General features: G+C 41.6%; 1 protein-coding gene across 5 annotated transcripts in view; it reads left to right on the top strand.

The window, feature by feature from the left end:
• Positions 1-21,861, top strand: part of LOC112144749 (plexin-A1) — a 267,901-nt gene that overhangs the window by 80,876 nt on the left and 165,164 nt on the right. The window lies entirely within an intron of this gene.

Raw genomic sequence — 21,861 nt, 5'->3', positions numbered from 1 at the left:
CCCTAGTCAGCATATCCCAGTAAAAATGGCTTTACCAGGTTTTTCAAGTTTAGCGTGTTTTAGTGGCGAGGGGCGGTGGCGAGCTTTGGCCGGGACAAAGCGGTGTGGTCAGTTTGGCGCGGATGTGGTCATTCACAATCTGAAGTTTGGGAGTGTTTCTAATTTATTTAACATGGTAACTTTCTCGACTTGTTGTCTGGTCAAAATGTCAATGGAAAAAGTATTAGGTTTGTCTTTTAAGGAGCTTTTAATTTGTCTTCATATAAATCGTTTCTTGTGTGTTGAGATTCCTCAGTGGTTTTGGGATTTCTCCTTGTTTTATTGGATGTTTTGCCAAAAAGCTGCAGCGTGACTGAGAGCAGACCTCATGCAGAGTGGATGTATTTCCAGGTTAAGAATCCAAATTCTTCCCTTCTCCTCCATTTGAAGGGGCAGTTTTAGTGCAAGTGTGCCCAAAATTTTTTTATTCAAATCCGACTTTCCAAGCGGAGGGATATAAAGTCCTCCATGACCTTTTTAAAGTTATAAAACCACTGTTTTTAAGTATACTTGAGCGCTATAAGCTCTGCGCTAATGCTAGCTAACCAGCAATTAATGGTGACGTCATCGAACAAAAGTGACGTCCGAACTACGAGACAATATTTTTCCTTACTCTCCATTTGGAGGGCTAAATGAAGGGGAAGGGAGACGGGAAGAATTCGGATTGGGTCGTAGTCCTATAGCTTTGTACAGCTTTTATAGGAGCTTCTTATGGCTGGTTATACCTGCAGAACTCATTGATAGATTCTAAAAGTTCAAGTTCATGAATGTAGTATTGGTTTATGAAGTAGTTTTTCCCTTAACCCTTTAACATCAGTAAAGGAACGTCTCCCCAAAGGAATATAACGTCTTACATCCTCTTCAAACGAAAATAAAAGATCAATACTTGGTGGGAACTAAATATCGCAATATATATATATCGCAATATTGATATTTTTGCACACCTGTAGAACATATTGCCAGCAGCTGACTTGTTTTCTGTTTTTAGGCTAACATTTTAAACATTGTTTTTTTTTTTTCTTTCAGTTGATTCCTCTACCACATTTTTAAAAATTCTCCTTAAAAACTCTCCTTTTCTCCAGCTTTTCCAAAGCCTTTCTGTCGCTTCCCGCCTCTTTGGTCGTCGTTTCTGTCACCTCAGACATTAAAGGTCGCGGCTGTGTCACCGGGCCTTGTACAGTCTTGCCTGTAATTTTCGGCAGCTTTTAGCTTCCTCTGCTCAGGTCAGCTGCGCGGCGCTGACAGACCAACCGGAGGAAATGTAGCGATGATTGATGGGGTTTGAAAAGATCTGTGTCTGCAGGAATAATGTCCTTATAAAAGCATTGTTTTAAACGGTTAACATCTGAGCGAGTTGTTGGAAATCCTCCGTTTGAGGCGGTGGGATCAGGATTCTCTCCACATCCTGCGGTTGAGTATTTGTTACTCCGTGTGTGTTTCCAGTCTGTGGAGGACGCCGCTCTCGGGGTGAATTGTTGCTCATTAGAATTCAGCCCGTTTTCCTCCTCGCTGCTCAAGACCTGCCATCCATTCAATATTATGAATGTATAATCAGCCGGCGTGTTTTTTGTGTGTGTGTGCGGTATGCATTATAATGTGTGTACCTGTGGTGGCACAGGTTTATGAGAAAGCAGGAGATGACAAACAATGGAGTTGAGTAAGATTCAGTGCTGCGCGTTTGTCAGCGTCACTCCCATTCACTTAGCTTGGCAACAGTTCCTTCTATTTGTTTAAATCTTCTGGCGAGTCTTTTGTTGTGTGGCGTTCTGGACCGTCACCTGGGCGCTGCAGTACGCCGTTCTCTCAGTGTGTTTGTGTAGTTACAACAGAATTGTTGCAGAAGGAAGTTGAACCAAAATCACATGTTTTCGAACTGTTGAATCCGACATTTGAGGACAGATGATGGAAATCAGAAGTGTGAGAGCAGATTCTTGGGTTGTTGTTCCTGCACACGGACTTGTTCCTATTGCCTGGTTGTGGACTGACGCAGCACGTCTCTGTTCTGTTAGTGATGCAGTGAAAGGTGAGCTTTCATCTGCACCTTTAGGAGGGAAAACAAAAGACAGGGACTAGGGAAGGTGATGACGATGAGATCCCGACATGTTTGCTCGCTAATTAGGCTTGGGCGGTATTCAAATTTTAATACCGTCGATATTCTTCCACGTTTTACCTCGGTATACGCTATTACCATGGCTAATTAAGAACTTTGTTAGTGGCATTACCAATTTTTTTCACGCAACATTTCGTCATGTGCGCTCGCCGGGGACTCTGGCGCAACTTTCTGCTCAGAAGTGGAAAATGACTTTTGACAATTGGGGGCGGAGATAGAGCACTGCGTTGACTTTCTTCTGATTGTTTGGCGTTATTAATTAGTCAGAAATCTTTTTCTCACGGTCACCTTTTTCATGCATAATCTACAAACGGCCTCATCTGGATTAAGGAGCTCTCCTTCTTCATGTACTCGGAACCCAAAGTACTTCCAAATTGTGGAAGTTGTGTTCTTTTATACACCAAGTCACCTGGTGCACCATCTTTCTTCCCGTCAGTCGCTCTTGCTTCTGTCTCGCTTCCGAGCTCTCACGTGATGTTGAGGATGCGCCCCAGCAGATTATTTCTTGTTAACATTTTTTTTAGAAGTAAAATTTTAACCACAAATAGTGACACTGAAAGTACAATTAACTTTAGGTATGAAATTCATTTAATTATTATTATTTATTTTTTAAAGAAAAAAATCCTGTCTTTAATAAGTCGGTAATGACAGTATTTTTAAACACTGACGGTGTACGGTTTTACCTTAATACCGTACAAGCCTATCGCTAATGTTACCTGAATTCTTTTTGCATTCATCAGTCAGCAGACTTTTGGCTTTGATGTCTCGTCTGATCTGCTTCCAGCCTATTTTTATAACTGACAATGATGTTCATGGATGTCCAGAGCAACAGGCAGTCATAAACAACATATTTAAAGCCAGCGCTAATGAAGTCCCTTTGTGCTCTGGTTGCCACACTCGCGCTGACACACACTCACAGGGGAAGCTTTTACTAATGAGATGTGCTTTAATGCCACGCAGAAGAAAATCAAGCGGAGGGTGGAAGCAGAGAGAATCAGGGGGAGGAGAAGGGATGTCCACTTCTGTGGCTTCTCAGGGCCACTCGGCCACCACCTGCCTGCATTCATCTTTTCAGGCCTGCTGCTCTGCAGACTCCACTTCTGTCTCTGCATTGTCCTTCCATCTTTCCATCCATGGATCAGGTGCAGCATTAGAAGAAAAAGCGGGTGAATTTGGCGAATCCCTCAGTCCCTTCTGCGCTTTCAGGCATTGATGGGCAATCACAAAACAGGAGCAGCCTCTGCGACACACATATGCACGCTCTCAACAGGCGGTCGGAGGCCCGGAGACAAAAGGAGTCAATAATCCAATACCTAATTGTAAGATTTCCCTCCCTTTTGGATGCACGTTCTCTGCACACAGACATGAGTCAGGATTCCTCGGCTGCAGCCGCCATCGGGGGGCGGCGGGGACCATCTGTCATGTGGACGCGCTCGGCGTGCCGGAGGATGGCGCCCCGGGTGCCCACTGTGTGTCCATTGTGCCGTGCCAGGCTCAGGTGTCCGGGTGTGCCCATTCATCAGCTCATCGCCGAGGAGCTGTCGCAGCATCCAACTCGTTTTTGACAGCCAATCGCAGAAGACGGAGGGAATGTTTCCACCACGACATGTGAAAGACGTCTGAGGCGCCGCCGTGTGTCAGAGCGTATCGCATTATCGGAATTAAAAATATGACTAAGAGCGGAGGAGACGGAAACAGTATTGACACGCGTGAAGCCAGGCATGATGGGGGTTGCGGCGGTACCTGCGCCGGTCACGAAGCCTTCCTGAGGTTAATGACAAGTGACAGGTTGTCGTTTGAATGTGTGTGTCGCTGCGTTGGAGTCACTGATGAAGCCCTCCGGGACTGACAGTGTCACAATTAAGAGGACCATGTCACGGCCTAATTGAATGATGATTGGTATTCTCGCGGTGTAGAAGCTGCCCCGTCCGGCTCCCCTGCATGTAATCGTCCTGCGTCTGATTCCCATCGGACTCCCCCCCCTTCCAAAAAAGGAAACAGAATGTGGCGTTGGTGGTTTTCTCTGCTGGTTCCTTGTGAATGAGACGCTCTGCGGTTTGTGTCATTGTTTGGCTCAGCCGCCCGAACCACGAGTTGTTTGGCCGTGGCGCGAGGACAGAGGGCGGCTTTGTGGGGGCTCCCGGTCATTAGTTCACGCAACCGCACAGGGTCACACAAACACACGCAAGGATGAGAAAGACACGGGCTGAGGATTCAGATGTGGGGACGGATAAGAGAGTTGGATTCTTTGAGTCATCCTTCTTTATCACCAAATCCTGAAATAAAAAGCCAAACGTTTCCTTTTCTGCAGCACTTCCTCCCAACCCGTCATATATGGACGTTTGGTTTGGGCACCCTCCCCGTCACGTTTTGATGTTTTTGGTCCCCAACTCATTGTTTTTTGACGTGCAGGCTGATCCCGTTGAATCAGGGTTTCTGCAACCTCCAAGCTTCATACGGGTCAGAGGGCCGCTTCATACCGGGCCACATAGAGAGGAAAAAAATACATACAGACCGGTACACTTACCCTGTACTGGTTCCACGTCCATTACCGCGTCCTGAGGGTCGGGGACCCGGGATTTAATAGGAGCAACCAGCACGTCCAAAAAACGACGAGTAAGGGACACCCCAAGGGTCAAGAAGTGATGCAAAGGAGTCCTGAACCTTACATCCAGAAGAACTAAGAAATTATACCTGTTTTTATTTATTTATTTATTTATTAGTGTTTCGAAAATCTTTTATTTTGAAAAACAACCAGATTTTCTCAGCTATACCTTCAGTCACTTGAGCTGTGAAGTTTGGTCAGGGGAACAAAATGACTACGTCTAAACGACCAGAATCTCTCAATTAGCTTGAGCGCTACAAGCAGTCCGGCCGCGACCACAAGGGAAGCTGCATGTGAAACCTGTCACCCCCACCCCACCCCGGGCTGCAGTAAAATCCTCATTGGTAGACCGGCCCACAGACACAAAAAGGTTGGGGACCACTGGTCTGAAGGTGAAGCAGAACTGTGACAACATGAACACCACGAGGTGTAGTCCTCAGAGTCCTTTCTTTGCAGCGCTGCCACTATGAAGTCAGCTCAAGGAAATGAGCTAAGCTGGGTTATTTAGACAGACGCGGTTTCACGTTTTGTGTAATTTCAGCCTGGACCGCTGCCATGGCTGTACTCCCAGAGATGGAAAGCAGTTTGACTGCGACGGAGAATTCTAGTTAACAAGGTTTAACAATGAATCTGGTTCATGTCTAAAACTCCCATAACAATCTGTTTCTATTCATGTCTCACAGCCGACCTGGACTGAACCAGATTGTTTTGTAGTTCTTCTTTCACCCTTGCCAACAAAATCACCAAAATTCGCACTTGTCACGCTGTGAAAATGAACTTTGAGTATAGTGAACAATCCCCCTAAAAAAAGATGACATCACAACAGAAGAAACCATCTAAAAAAGACAAAGAATGTTTTAAGGTTTGAACCTTTAACACATCTCTGTGAAAACCTACAATGGCCTCAATCCTCTTACACAATCAGCGTGAATTAGCTGATCTGTGGAGAAAAGCAGTTTCATGTTGGTAAGCAACACTTTAAAGCAGCTTTCTACCCATGTACAACATACTACTAATATGAAGTGTTATATTCCAGGGCAAAGCTGCTTTTGTCCACGACAGTAACTAACTGCGATCAAATGTAAACGCTGTTCTGAAGCTAAAGCTACAATGCAAAAGTCTGAAAAGTTTTACAAATCTGAATAGTTTTTTGAAATTAATAAAACATTTACCCTCTTTTGACACATTTTAAGCTAATCCTGAACTCTAAATCGTTTATTCACATTAAAACGTTTTATTTAAAAGTGGCTACAACCACAAACATTTCCGTTTCTGGCTAATGATTTTCAGCCCCCATCTCTTGTGCCACCAGGTCCTCTAAGAGGGAAATGGGTCAGGTTGAAAATCCTGAACAACAAATATCATGTTTAGAAGCGTCTCTTCATTATTTAGGGTTCTGTTTTTCTCCATTAAGTTTCTCTTACATGTAGGTCTCACAAAGGGAGAGTAACTGAAATGTTCCTTCTTCAGAAATGTGCTGTTACATTCACGTGTGTCGTTCTCCTTCAGCAAGGACAGTTATTACTCAAACAACTTTCTTGGTGCTGCTGCTCCACTGTGACCACTGGAGCTGGATGTTTTGTTTGAACTGACCTCACCCTCAAAAAATAGACAAATACTTCGAGGTTACTTCTTCTATCAAGCTGCTGATGAGGGTTTTAAAGCTAATACTGGAAAACATTTGAATATTTACTGGTCTGTTAATAGTTTTGTTCTCCAAACATCATCAAATAAGATTGTCCTCAGGTTGGTTTGCAGCAGAGTGACGGCGTGCAGGCTTATCGCTTCGTTTCTGTACATTTACCCGTGTGGTGTTTAAAGCAGGAAGCCGAGCGTTTGGAATGTAAACAAGGCGTCTGGACGGTGATGAATCCAGTCGATGGCTGAACGCCCCAAACGCCGTCCTGGTGTTTGGTTTGTTTGTAGCTGGAGCTGTCGAACCGTTTCAAGTCCAGCCTTTCAGAGTTAACTGGGCCAGCAGAACCTGCTGAAGTTTCTGAAAGCTACCCTAATGAGATTTACCCCAACTGAACAAACACACCGAAGGCTACTGAAAAGGTCTTCAGATGACTCTCCTCCACGTCTAATTCTCCAGTTCTGCTCCAGTCCTGCTTCAAATGAAATGGTTTACTTGAACTAAATTGATATATTAGCCACCTCTAGAATTAATGGCGTCCATATGCGTGCACATATGTGTTCCACTGAAGCATGTGGCCATCAATTCTCTCAGCAGAGTCCTTCTGAGTCTTCCTCCCATCTGTTGGCATGTCCTCAAATGTGGTAACTTAGGAAAGCACTCAAAATGAATCTGAACTTTTCCTTCACGTTTCCACGGAGACGCAAAGAAGGCTTTGGGCTGTCACTGCTGAATTTACCTCAATGGATTCTGCACCACTTGCTGCCTCAGACACTGGCACCTTTGCTGCAGCTTACAAAAACTCCAAAAACTTCTAAAACACGTTAAACTTTTCACTGCAACTCAACAAAATGTGTCAGTTGTGGTCGTTCCCTTTGGGCTCTGCTCAGTTCTATTGTCTCGTGTCATCAAAAACTTCTCTTCTTTAAGACGCACTCTGATGAAAATGTTGTTCTTAACTTGTTCCTGAGGCATTTTTCTGATGATGAAGGACATATGTAAAGTAAGTTATATATATAGCATTACCTGCTATAATGCTAGTGTGAAAGTGCTAAATGTGGCTACTGAAGATGCCAAAGCTGAAACTGATAACTAACTAAAAATGCTAAAGCTGATAGCTGAAAATGCTAAAGCCGAAAGCGTGTTAAAATATTAGCTAAATGCCAAATTAGAGAAAAGAAAATGTCTAATTTAGCCAGATCAGCTAGAATAATGCTAAAAATATTAGCTAGACTCAAAATTAGCCTAAACACTGGAAAAATGTTGAATTAGCCAAAACAGCTAGCATAATGCTAACATATTAGCTAAACTCAAAATTAGCCCAAAAACAAGAAACATGTCTAAATTAGCCAAAACAGCTAGCATAATGCTAGCATAACATATTAGCTAAACTCAAAATTAGTTTATAAAACTGGTCAAATATCTATATTAGCCTATCTAAATTAGTCCAAATTGGCCTAAAAAACTGGAAAATGTCTAAATTAGCCAAAAACAGCCAGCTTGTTGTGACAAATAAAACCTATACTCAAAATTATGCTAAAAAAACAGTAGTTGCTGAACATCTTAAAGTTTGAATGGTGTCTCTAGTGAAAGTATGCAGAAGATCACAAGTTTCAAAGTGCACAATGTTTTTGAAAGATTTGAGCAATTTCCCATTTCTCTCAAAGACTTCTGGGAAGTTTCTAGGCCACTCGATTTTGGATTTGTAGATTCAGACAGCCCTAGAAAATGACAAACGTACTATATAGTGAGTAGTGGAGGAATTCAGACGTAGCCTATGGGATTTTGGCTCTGGGTACTTCCTGTTTGGAACCCAAGGGAGAGGGGATTCTCTGTCCAGTTCTCTCTTTATACTGTCTATGGTTGTGCTGCAGAAACTATGTCCTAGAAAACGACACAAGTCTTTGGATTTTGGCTAAAAACTGTATAATCACCTATTAAAGCCCAGTGGAAACACCCTGAAAATGGATCCAAATCTAATCTGGACTTTTTTAGGTTGTGTTGAGATTAAATGACACAATCACTGTTTTTTCTGTATTCAGTCACTTCCAGACACTTAAACATCCTGCATTTTTGATTTTGGCCAGAAAAAAGTTGTTAACCCTTTCAAACACGCTCTCTCACATGTTAAGACACGAGCTGCTGCACGGTGGAAGGGTAGTGGGTAATGAGAGGGTCCTCTTAAGAGATTTTTGTGCCGTCACATCCTCTTGTTCATGAATCCACCCACACAGCCTCATTAAGGCAGTGTCTCTAACTCTGCACCTTTGTCCTACAAAGTCTCTTCTGCTGTGATAACCCATATTTCCTGCCTCATTAACAAGAACCACTGACACTAAGGGGCCATATGAGCTCTTTTTGCTCGTCCTAACGTACGTCTCCTTATCTCAGTGCCAGATATCACAAAGCAATTTAACCAGTGCTGTGATAATTGTTAAAAGCTAATCACTTTAAAACGCAGGATACGTTACAGCGAGCTGAAGAATTAGCTCATGTTGCTGATGAGAAAAGTTCAGCGCTTGATAATCTTGGTTCTAATCCACTTTAGCTCGGTCCAACCGTGTGCGGCTGCAGCGCACGGCGTTCATTCTCTGACGCCGCAGCTAGCAGGGGTTAATGAGCCAAAGTGAGGAGGAGATCAGAGTGAGAAAGAAAGAAAGCAAGCCGGGAGAAATAATACAGTCGAGAAAGAAAGAGCAAAGGAGATGAATAATAAATGTAGCAGGCTTGAATCCATTTTTAAGGGAAGATTAGAGAAGTCTGGATGCAAGCTGGGATGCTCACATGATCCAAGGGAGGATGAGGCCAGCTTGTTTCTAGGTCATCTCTGTTAGGCATCTCTGGATTGAACATCAAAGTCTGTGTCTATGTTTCTTTAGTTTTTATTCTCTTGTATTTTGTCGCTCAAAATGTGCTTTTAAAGCATTGGTTCTATAGTTCCAGGGCTCCAAACACTACCGTTTCTGAGTTTTATTAAGCTGTCGCTTGAGCTGTTTGTCCGCAGTGCTTTGTATATTTTTGCACACAGCAGCAGGGTTCAGTGAGTGGAGTTTGGTGTGTGCCGGTGCCAAATTCTACAGCCTAGAGTGCACACCAGGTGGATGGCACGATGCCAGGGCTCAGTGGGTGCACCCTCCTCTGAAAACACCAAAACATGGAGGCACCAGAGGGAACGCCATATCTGACATCAACCAGCCAAAATGTTGCTCCAGTTTAAGGCTGCCACAAACGATTATTTTGATGGTCGACTAATCGGGTCGTGCACAAAGTGGATGTAAAACACACGTCTTAACCACCATGAGCTTTAAACTAATTAAAAATAAAAACAATTAAAATTATAGTTAAAGTCCTCCTATGACAATTTTTTTATTAAAAAAACCAAACGTTCCCAGTGGTGTTTAACAATAATTATGACGTTTTTAACCAAAATTCCACAACTTAAATGTCTTAAACAGACTTTTTTCATGTTTATCTGAAGCCTGTTTCCAAAATCTTCTCTGAGGGGGCGTGGCTTTTGTAGCTAAGCTGAGCAGCTCCGCCCTCTTTCTGATGTCTTGCTAGCATAAATCTTCACGTCTGCTACATAAAAATGTCATCAATCTGGGTAGTGTCGTATGGTTCTGATCTGGATGTCAGCTCAGACGAGGTGAAGATCTTCATGGAAAAATCCAGTGATGCTGATTTGACCACAGAAATGTGAACGGCGGCTCATTTGACTGCAGTCAATGTGAAGATACCATCTTCTCTTCTCCAGAACCTGAACTAGACACTAGGAACAGATGAGGGTTTAGTGCATGTGCAGCAGAGCTGTTGATGGAAAGAAGATCATTCATTCAAACAGAGTCTGTCCAAGACACTTTGATTGATTTAAAAGGAGAAATACTCAGAAATGAAAATACTAAATGATTTCTGATTAGATTTGTTCTCCTTCAGAAGAAAAATGACACATACACATGTTAAAAACTCTAAAAACAGGATTTTCCTCAGAGGAGGACTTTAAACTTTTAATGAATTGTGCAGCTTCTTTCCTATATTAGATTCTGGCATTAAAACAAGATTAAATCAATGAGATTGGCATCTGAAATAATATTTCACTAAAGATAAAAAAGTGCATTTTTTGGTGCTGAAAGCTCACAACTTTGTTCAACTTTACTACAGTCTGGCTCCATATAATATAAAGTAACGACTAAACATCTATTAAATTAGTTGTTTGCTATTTAATAGAACCACGGCCGCCCCACTCCAGTGGAGCCGCATCGTCCTGAGTTTGTGGTCAGGTTAGACTTAGTACAAATACATCAGCTTGTGTTGGCCTCCATATAAACAGGACATTCAGTCACACGCTCAATACTGAGCGTTTAGACTCAACTCATTTCTGAAGAGATCGTCCTTGAGTTACTTCACAGCTCACTCGATCCTCTAAAATCCTGACGAGGAGGCCACTTAAACTCATTAAGTGGAACTAATCGTCAAGTTTTATCGAAGAGTAAACATTTGAAGAAGAAAGACGTGGAGGCACTTTACTAAATCTCACTCAGTAATAAGTGAACAAGGGTCTTCATCTCCATTTCATCAAATGATCATTCTGAATATGTGGGCTCCTATCAAACCAGCTAATCTGCTTTGAAGACGGCAGACGAAAACACAGCCTCTCCTATGGGAAGCTACTGTTTAGAGCTTATCAGATTACACATTGCCACTCTAATAGATTCTTAATAGATTGTTTTTGATTAGTTCCTCTGGTTTAGTGACGTTAAGACGATTACCATATGTGTGTGTGCAGAAATCAAAACACTTCCTCTGTTTTGTGCTCGGATTGGGTTCTGAAGAAGTGAAAAATAAATTGTGTTTGCACATTTTTGGAGAATTTTAAGGGCACAAATTGAAAACAAAATGTGTATTTGATTGTCTGTGTTTTGCAATTGAACAGGTGTAGAAAGTATTTCCAATTCTAGACTCTTCTGTTCCAACCACTGACTGTGTCTGAGAACTAGAGCAAAAGTGACTTCACCCAGAGAAAATAATTACTCCTACAATTAAGTCCGTTCAGTCGCCATGTTGGAACCGGACATGGTTAGTAAGCAGTGATGGGTCCGAGTCGGTCACGACCCTTTCACCCACTTTTATTGAGACATCTGATTGGTCAGTTGATAACCTGAACTACTTGCAGTAATGCTAGTGTGATAATGCTGAATCTAGTTCCTGAAGATGCTTTTTGCAGAAAATAGTGACGCAGTTTACTTTAAGTGCTGAAGAGATTTGCTGAAAATGTAAAAGCTATTTGCTAAATGTTAAATTTGCTAAAAGACTTGAAATGTTGCTAAAGAACTATGAAAGAACACTGAAGTTGACCTAAATATCTGAAAAATTTGAAGTAAATCTGCTTAAAAATCCCTAATATATGACAATTGTGCAGAAATATTCAGATTATTGCTTAATTATGATCTAAGCTCCAAATTAGCTCAAACAACTTCAGTAAATGCCAAATTAGCCAAAAAGCTAGGTCATTGCTTAAATTCTAACTGAACTCCAAAATAGCCAAAAATTCCACAGTTAGCTAAATTAGTCAAAAACGTTAGCCCGTTGCTAAAATAGAAGCTACACTCTAAAATAGCCTAAAAAACCCCAGTAGATAAATTAGCCAAAAACATTAGCATGTTGCTAAAATATTAGGTAAATTCCAAATTCTTTGAAAATGACAATAAAAGAAGAAAACATATCCCATGAATATGTTTAAAGGCTTGTTGATAATCTACTTAAAATTATAAAATCTGAAGACTTTCTTATTCATTTCCTCTGAGACATATGATGCTCAATATTTCAAAAACTATAAATTTTATGAATACCAAAGTTACAAGCAGTAATGTCCTGAATAAGCTGAACATTTTGATACCAAGATTGCTGAAATCACTGAAAGTGTGATTGAGTTTTTACATGCCAAAAACGTACAGAAGTGAGCAGCAGAATCACTATATTCACACAATTAACAAGAACATGTTAAAATAGAATGGCTGAGTAACAGCTGTTTATTTCTCTACAGAGAGTGTCTTCTTGGAGCCAGCAGGTACTTCCTGTTTGAAATGCCGGGAAGCGGTGACTCAGTCCAGATCTCATATACAGTCCAACTAATTACCACACTGTCACAATGCTAGCTGACTTGCCCAAAGCTCTGCTGCCTTCAGGAACTCAACTCCTGACCACTGGTAGCCACATAGCTCTCCCCCTGTGGCTGATCCTGTTAGCACAAGAGCTGCTGAAGGCCAAGCGGGAACCCCTTCCCTCATGCTGCCCCTCTGCCCTCGGGCTAGCATCATGGTGGAAGGGAAATGATTTCTGTTTCTTTGACTTCAATGTTTTTACCACAATTTCACCTTCATTAAAGTAGAAGTGGACCAGTAGCATTTAACGCTAGGTTCACAATGGATGCACTTTCCTGCAATTCACACCATTTTTCCGCGTCGGTCGCCAGGCGCTTCTGCTAGAGCTTTTTTTTTTTTTTTTTTTTGCCAACATGGGTAAGTTATAACCCAAGAGTATGAGCCCATGTTTTTGGTAAGAAGAAGCAAGTAGTTAGTGGGACTACACTTCTTTAATTGTAGATACAAAAATGTGATCCCATTTGTCAATCGTGGTGTTTTACTGTGAAAAATTGGTTATATTTTGAAAATATCATGTATCTTGATGTAACTTCCTGCCAGAACTGACGCGGATCGCTTGCGGCTCGCGCAGAAAAAAGACCAGACACCGAAGCGATCCGCTGCACGGCCTCCTGCAGAGGACCGCAGCATTAGGCTCTAGTTTTGAGCACTGGTGGTTCTTTTTGCTGCATTTTGGTGATTTTCCTGCCTCCATCTTCAAATGGATGAGGTGTTCCAAAGGTTTTTATCTCATTTCCTTTCACCGCGGCAGCCTCTTCCTCTCATTCCCTCTCTCCTCTCCTCATCTGCATTCTTTAATCACTAATCGTCTGCTCTTGGTTAAAGATTTATTCAACCTTTGGTTGGTTCAGATGTTTCAAACTGATGAATTAGTCATGTCTGCATCTATGCTTCTCTTCTCAGTTTTTCTTGTTTCACGTCTCTTGTAGATCCACTCATGCTCTCATCTTTTCTCCAACGAGTCGAGCTGAGCTGACGGCACATCGTCTCGATTCCTGAGTTTGTTTGTGCTTTTGGGTATCCAATACCCTTCTCCCATTTCTGCATGTACCTTTTTCACTTTATCTGCCTTTTCCACAACTCCCCGTCCTAGAGTCATACATTTTAATATATTGCTATTCAAAAATACTTTAGATCTAGACCCAGATTTGGATTATCCACGGACTCCCTCCCAGTTCCACGTATCTTTAAAGCATCAGATGGACAGCGTCTCTACCAATTGGCTAACACCAATTAAGCCCTCACTTTTACATTTAATTGGCTGTTTAGTGTGGCTACTGTCTAAATGCCATGTCTCCCAGGAGCAGGTTTAGTCGGCCAACGGCGGCCCATGTGGCCATTTCGAATTCCGCTTCCCCCTCCCTGCGGGCTTCACAATGGTCTGGCCGGCCACCGACGCGGCCAGCAGCCAAGATGGAGGCGGTGTTGGTGGCGTTTGTGGCAGAGGGAGCAGCGAACGCCACGCAGAGGAGCGTGCGTTTTCTTCTTCTTCGCTTTTGCCACTTCTTGCTCTCCAGCCGCCGTCCCCACACCCCTCTGCTCCCGCGTTCATGTGCGACTGCAGGATTAAGCTCATTAAAGTTCTGAAAACAGCCTCCCCAGAGAGGCTCTGCAGACAAACACACTATTAAACACATGCATTCATTAATGAGGAGCGCAACACATGCAATCGAGAAAACAGGCATAAATGTCTGTAAAGTCGAGTTGAAACTGTAGAAGTTATAGATTCAAATGTGTAATAATGGTCCTCTAGAAATATATTTTCAAGAATCTAGAATTGGATCTTGTTTTGGATCATTCAAACTCGTCTACAACCCGATATAAACCATCTCTCATCTGGAAGAGCTCCAGCTTTGTGCGGTCCTCTACCACGGTGCACGTCCTCTGATTAAACTTGATTCGTTTTTACGACGTGTTTGCGAGGCAGCATGGGAAACTTTCTGCTTTCCTTTGTACGAATGTCAGGACTTAACGTCTCGTTCCTGAGACTCTATCCTGCCGTGAAGAAAGAGAGGAAGGGACGGGCCGCCGTGTCACTTGCTAGGAATTCCTTCCGGCTGTTTCTCCTCTCAGGATATTGGCCGTGTCTCTAGAAAACCACAGGCTTCCAGGGGAACCTATTGGATTACTGATAACCTTGGAATGGATATGGGCAGCTCTAGGGGGGTGTGGGAGACGTGGAGAGGTGCTCGGGCTCCTTCCTCAGCATCCTCCTCATCACACTCGCCGGTGAATGCAGTATAGATTATTTTTTTCATGGGAGGGGCTGTTGGGAAGAGGGGCGGCCCCTCCCAGCGGAGGGAGACCTGTTGTGTTTCAAGCGAACAAACACTCCCGGCCGAGCGCGCACACAGCCGGTAATGAGGCTCCAATAACACGGGGGTCCTTACTCCGACTTGTCTCTAAAATCCCCAGGTGACCGGGGGGGCTGCTCCCCTCGGTTGCCGTGGCAACCGTAGCCAGGGCTCCCGCGGCTGGCGATGAGGAGAGAAGGAAATAGAGTCGCGGGCGGCATTGATGTTTGCGCCGGCGCTGAGGGATTTGAGCGCAGTCACAACACTGAAACTGGGTTGCTGCAGTGTGGCTAAACGCTGGAGCAGCAGCTCAGTTTGGGGGGTGGTGGGGGGTGTTAAATTGGGGTAGGAAATAAAGTGGGCTTGTAGGTCAGGAGCACCCCTGTGTGCATCTGTCTGGGTGTTTGGGAGGAGAGAAAAAAGGGAATATGAACGAGACACTCTCCTCTGTTTAATGCAACGTTTTCACTGAAGTTAATAGTGAGAATGTTTAGTGAACATTCACACTATAGTGATCCTGGTCCTTAACATACAGAAAAACTCATTCACACTTTCAGTGATTTCAGCAATCTTGGTATCAAAACGTTCAGCTTGTTCAGGACATCACTGGTTGTATTTTTGGTATTCATAAACATTATAGTTTTTGAAATACTGAGCAAAATATGCCCCGAAGGAAATGAATTAGTCTAAAAATGTCAAACATTTTAAGTAGATTAGCAACAAACCTTTGAATATATTCATTGGTTGTGTTTTTATCCTTTATTGTAGTTTTTTTTAAAATTGGAGTTTACTTAATATTTTAGCAACATGCTTACATGCATTAAACAATGTTGGAGTTGAACTAATAATCAAGCCGTCTTCTAGCTTTTCTGGCTAATTTGGAAACTACTGAGTTTTTATGCTAATTTGGAGTTTAGCTAATATTTGAGCAACATGCTAACGTTTTTGGCTAATTTATTATCTACTGAGGTTTTTTATAGGCTAATTTAGAGTTTAGCTTTTTTTTTAGCAACATGCTAACATTTTTGACTAACTTGTTAACTACTGGTTTTATTTTTTAATTTAGAGTTTAGCTTATCTTTTAGCAACTGGCTAACAGTGTTGATTAATTTAGTGTACTGATGAATTTTAGGTTATTTGGGATTTGAGGTAGCAATTAATAAATCTGCTAGTTTTTCTAGATAAGTTGGTCTCTAATTAGGTTTTTAGCTAATTAGGAGTTTCGAATTTTTTATTTTTTTTGCAACATGCTAACAATTTTGGCTAATTTGTTATCTACTGGGGTCTTTATAAGCTAAATTGGAGTTTTGCTTCTATTTTAGCAACAGGATAATGTTTCTGGCTAATTTAGTCTACTGAGGAATTTTATACTATCTTGGAGTATTGTGAGTATTTAAGCAGTGTGCTAGTTTTTTTTTTTGGTCTAATTTGTAGATTTGGCAAAATTGTCATGTATTAGGGATTTTTAAGCAATTTTACTACAAATTTTTCAAAAATGTAGGTCAACTTCAGTGCTCTTTAATAGTTCTTTAACATTATGTCAAGTCTTTTAGCAAATTTAACATTTTGCAAATAGTTTTTGCATCTTCAGCAAATCCCTTCAGCAGTTAAAGTAAAGTGCGTCACTATTTTCTGCAAAAAGCTTCAGCATATTCAGCGACTACTTTCAGTCAAAATTATTCACACCAGCATTATTGCAGGTAATGCAACTTTTCTAGTTGTATATTAAAATCAATCTAATTTTACACTTAAAGGACATTTTTCCTCCATTTTTATCTACTTCCTCATCAGACAGAAGGTTCCCCTCACCCCCGTTGATGCTGCCTGGAAAACGCAATCAAGTTGAAAAAGTGCCGGCGAAAAGATTAGAGAAATGTTCTTGTTTGGGGGGGACGTCTCCACATCCCCCGTTCTGAATAAGTCAGCAGAGACTGGATGCACAGCAAACAGGCCGTTACTGTCAGGACTGCAATGAAAAATCCATAGTTTCATTACAGGCCGAGCGGTACGAATGTGGCCGGGAGGCGACCAGAGCTCCATCATGGGCCCTACGGGAGCCAAAATGGCTGCATTTAGTGGTGCATTGGAGTGAAGAGGAGGCAAGAAGGTCAAGGCTGCCGCCGGGACTGAAGTGTTTGAGAGACAGAGGGAAGAAGTCCCAGAAAGCTGAAGAGTGTTCGGCTTGTTTTTGGGGTGACGTTTAGACTCTTCATGATGTTCTTTCCGTTTCTGCATTTTAGGATGCGTGTCAGCTCTTTCACACTTAACCATCACTAGGAAGCTTTGAGTGCATTTAAGGCCCAAAAAGCAATTAGAGTTATTGAAAAGGGTCTGAGGTGATGCGATCTGGAAGGAGGCTGCACTCTGAAGCCCTCCGGCTATTGTCTGCTCTTCTAGGTGATTAGAGTTCAGAGGAAAAGCTTTAATGGAAATTAGCTTTCGATTGGGCCTTCTGATGAAGAGGTCGTATTGTCGTTGACCTCCAGGTCCACAAAGCAAAAACCAGGTGAAATGTGTTGTCTGCAGGAACGTGGATTGATTTGAGGAAACTGCCTGATTTGCTGAAAGTTTTCCGCCCACGCAGCAGAAGCAGTGGGATTTTCTCCTCCTCAGATGGGAAACATGACTCAGTGGAGAGCTGTCGCACATGCAACAATGATCATGTTGTTCAGCTTTAACAACTTTTTGGTGGGATATATTGAAGCCAACTTCTCTGCCTCCACACCTTCCCAGCGTCTTTGTCAAACCATCTTTCTTTGTTGGTTCCTTCACTCATTCATGTATTTGTGTTTGGACCATTTATGGACATTTGACGGTTTTCCCCAACGTCTAAAGCAGGGGTCCCCAAACTTTTTTCTTGAGAGGGCCACAGAACTGGTTTCTTCTCTGATTGGGGGCCGGCTCTGTTTGAAAAAGTGCAACAATCAGCCTAAACGTAAACATTCATGTTTTTCCAGAAAGCCACACACAGTCACATTTTACTAATGCCTTTCTATGATGCTTCACAAAGAAAATAAATCTAAAACATTCCAAAAATCAAACTACTAAATGCAGAATATTTTCCTGTCGTGGTTCTTTTAAGATGTTGGAGAGCTGGAGCTCCTCCTCCTTAACCATCTGGATCAATTAGGTTGTTTTGTTATTTTATTCAACTTATTAATAGCTTTATAAAATGATGCACAAAATAAAGAACTAATGTAAAAATTGTCTTTATATTTCTAAGTGTAAAATATGTTGAATAAAAACATAAAAACAATTATTTACTATTCAACTTTTAAAGTGAAACAACACAAAACACTACAACCACAGCCCAAAATAGTATTTAAAATGTGCTAAAACAAAAACAATAAAAATGAAGAAGGTTTGCAATCATGGTTGGCATTTATTGCAAATCTCTCATCTGTGTGAAGCTGATCTGGTTTCTTCTGTCAGTAATGATCTGATCTGATCTGATCTGATCTGATCCGTTCTGGAGGAAGTTGTTCTCAGGGTTCTGCACAGGTTGGTTGTGGAGTTTGAAATTCTTTTCTTTCATCATTTTTTAAAATATGGACTCAATATACAAACTCTTGAGTCAAAAGTTCACTTTGAGGTCTTACTGAAGATTCTGTTAGAAATAACAAACGCATATCAAACCAGAAGAAGTCTGCAAAAAAACAATGTGCATCAATGCTCGCTGCATCAACCAATATAGACCACAATGCATTGTGTTTGAACAATCACTTAAATGTAATTTTGAATAAACAATCTACATTTCCATCATCAGAACAGAATGGATCCATAAATAAACGTCAGAAAATATTCGTATTGATAGATTGAAATTGGGGGCATCATACTTCAGTACTTAGGGATTAGTGTAGGAATTTGGACATAACCTTTGTGTTATCTCTTTGCATCTAGTGTGATATGAATGTCAAGTGTGTTTTAAAATGGAAAATGTATCGTGCGTTTTGGAAAAAGTGAGTTAGAGTTTTCCAATTTGTCAACTGCAAATAGTGTTTTAAGTTTACACCAAAGAGTGATGATTTTGAGAAAAGAGTTCAATCTTGGTGGTTTAGAAAACGACACTTAGTGTTTTAGCTTTTGGAATACAATGTAATTTAGAGGGAAACAAAACCAGCCGGGCGGTCAAAAGACTCCATCGCTCTCAGGTGTCTCTTCTAGGTGTCTGACACAAAACCTCCACTGTGTCTATTGATAAACGAAAGGAAAAAAATCCGCCAAACTTTAACAAACGTCCTCTTTGTTCAGCAAAGACTTTGAAAATATTCAGTATTCACATACAATCTGATGGTTTCAGTCGCTGCTGTTGTGATTCACACTGACGTGTATCTGCAGAGGATGACCTTTTGAACTCCAGAAAAATGGAGTTCATTTGAGGACGCAGTATTTTAGGAATTGCTGTTGAGATCTGAACCCGGGAATGACGGAAGGCTGTGCACACACGTGCACGCACACACTCCTAATCAGACTGATTGCTTGCGGCTGTGACTCTCCTCATTGCATCATCTCTCTAATGCATCGGTCCTGCATCACCCTCTCCATCTGTGTGTTTGTCTGTCATTGACTGATGCAGTTTCAGAGATGAAGCCTCAGAGGGGAAGTCCTCGTGTTTCCTGTCTATACCTGCATGTGTGATTGTTATATTTAATAATCCATCCTCTCTGGACATGAATTCTTGCTTAATTCATCATTAGCAGCACATGAACTCTGGAAAGTCAAAAAGGATTCTGAGAGTCTGAAGAAGAGCCTTAACAAATCTGCTCAAACTTTTTGGTTTTCAGTTTGTTTTTCCCAGAACTGACTTAACTGACTGGCATGTTTTCTCTTACTGCTAAGTTTTGTCGTGCACACACACACAAACACACACGCTTGTTCTTCTCCTCTCCTCGGAGGGAGCGGTTGAGCCAGAAGCAATGCAAATTGGGTAAAATGTTCCGGAAAGAGGCTTTTCCCTGCGGGACTCTTCAGCTCCAGCTCTGAGTTAGCACTCTTTAGAGTGTGACAGTGTGAGAGGATCGCACAGTTTGTGTGTTCCAACATTTGTGTGCCTCTTTAAGTTTCAGTTATTTCCGACATTCATCACCACGATGTTTGGATGATCCGTGCAGTTTTTTACTTTACATTCAGAGTTTGATGGATATTTGTTCTAAGATCTTTCTGGTTCCAGTGGTGCTGAGGTTGGGTCACATCCTGCTGATTCTTAACCAGGTTATGTCTGACCAATCCAAGACCACAAAAATTAACGTTTTTCTTTAACCATTTGGCATAGCTAAAGCCAAATGAATAGGGATGTGTCGGCAAGAGCTGACTGACACAAGTATCGCCAAATTAAATATCGCGCCATATCAAAAAATTGATTCCCCCCTACTAATAAATCCCGCTTTGTCATCTTGGAAAATTGCTTTCTGGTTATTTGATTTATCCAAACTGCTGCAGGGCAACATATTAATTACCGTAGTTATTATTTTTTTACATCCATCTATTTGCTGAGTGAAATGGGATAAAAGGTGTCCACAGATCAGGATGCCTAGGATTATTCCTGTTTCCCACCACTTTCCGGCTTCAGGTTAGGGAGGTCCAGACGGTGGAAAAAACAGCTTCATTACATCTAAATGAACGGTTTTGTTTGCGAAAGAAGCTAAAAGATGGCTGACAGACGAAGAAAAGAAGAAGACTCAGCAGGAAGGATTTTGTGGGGAATATTTTTGAACTGGAAGTTGCAGAAGTGCTCAGAAAAAGTGAATTCTGCTAAAGAAAAAACAGGAACTTGGGAGCTATTTTTAATCTCTGGTCAAAGGGTCAGAGGTTTTTCCTGCATTTAGATTCACATGCATTCAGAGTAGAAAAGTATCAGCTTCTATCGTAGCCACAGTCTGTTAAACACCCTCTCTGAAGATGGTGTTTTTAACATGTTCTTGTGGCATTTTTCTGATGATGGAGGACATATATGAAGAAAATGAAGCTCAAAAGTGCATTTCTGAGTATTTCTTTATTGGAATTGTTGTGAATCGGGAGCAGATGCAAAAATTCAGTTTGAAAAAGAGAGTGTTTGTGATCCATCTCATTCTGATGCACCCACATGTACGTCTAGCTCCAAGCTGTACGACTGGATAGCTCTGATGCTGCTCACCATTTTTGTTGTATCATTAATTTTAGGTTGGGGGCTGTGAGGAGCTGTAAGCTAACAGGGTTGCTTGTAAACGGAGAGCTCTCTGCAACAGGGATTGCTTCACTCCAACTACTCAGAGGCAAATTTCTAATGAGCTACCATTGTGATGCAGCAAATTAAATCCTAATTTTTTACTAAAATGGCAGAATTGTTATTAAAAGAACACTGGGAACTGAATCTTTCAAAGTGCTGATATTGAACAGAAGATAAGCCCTCAAAATTCTGCTTTAAACAAGAAAGAGCTGATTTATAAAACCAACCTGAACTTTATAAATGAATCACATCGAAATGTTTCGGTGGTTGAATGATCACAAAAGACCTTCAGTGAGCGGTTTGCTCTGAAGCTGCTGCCCTTGTGTGGCTGAACAGCGTTTACCTCCAGATGAACTCCTTTTTTATTTTTTATTTTTATGCTGCTTTGAATTTGTTTCCGTCTCTGCATGTGTGACTGAGTTTATGTTTTGTGTTTCACTTCCACAAATGGGCCGTGAAAAGCACACGAGCCGCCGGACCATCTGCATCTTGCAGAAGCGTGTGTGACCCTGTAGCTCAGAAAACACACCTTAGGTCATGGCTGAACAGGATAAACATTTATTGAACACTCTAAGACTACATTTTTTAAAACTTTAAAACTGTAACTTTAAACATAATTATGAACTAGATATTTAGCATTTCCTGTGATAATGCTAGTGTGAATGCTGTAAGCTGAATTTGGCCGCTGAATATGCTATTGCTGATAGCTGAAAATGCTGGAGTTGATGGCTGAAAATGCTTAAGGTGATAGCCAGCTAAAATATTAGTCAAATTAGCCTAAAAACTGTAAAAAAAATTAGGTTAGCCAAAATAG

Source organism: Oryzias melastigma, linkage group LG5, assembly GCF_002922805.2.
Source record: "Oryzias melastigma strain HK-1 linkage group LG5, ASM292280v2, whole genome shotgun sequence".
Taxonomy (NCBI): domain Eukaryota; kingdom Metazoa; phylum Chordata; class Actinopteri; order Beloniformes; family Adrianichthyidae; genus Oryzias; species Oryzias melastigma.
This window is presented reverse-complemented; position numbering and strand designations above follow the sequence as displayed.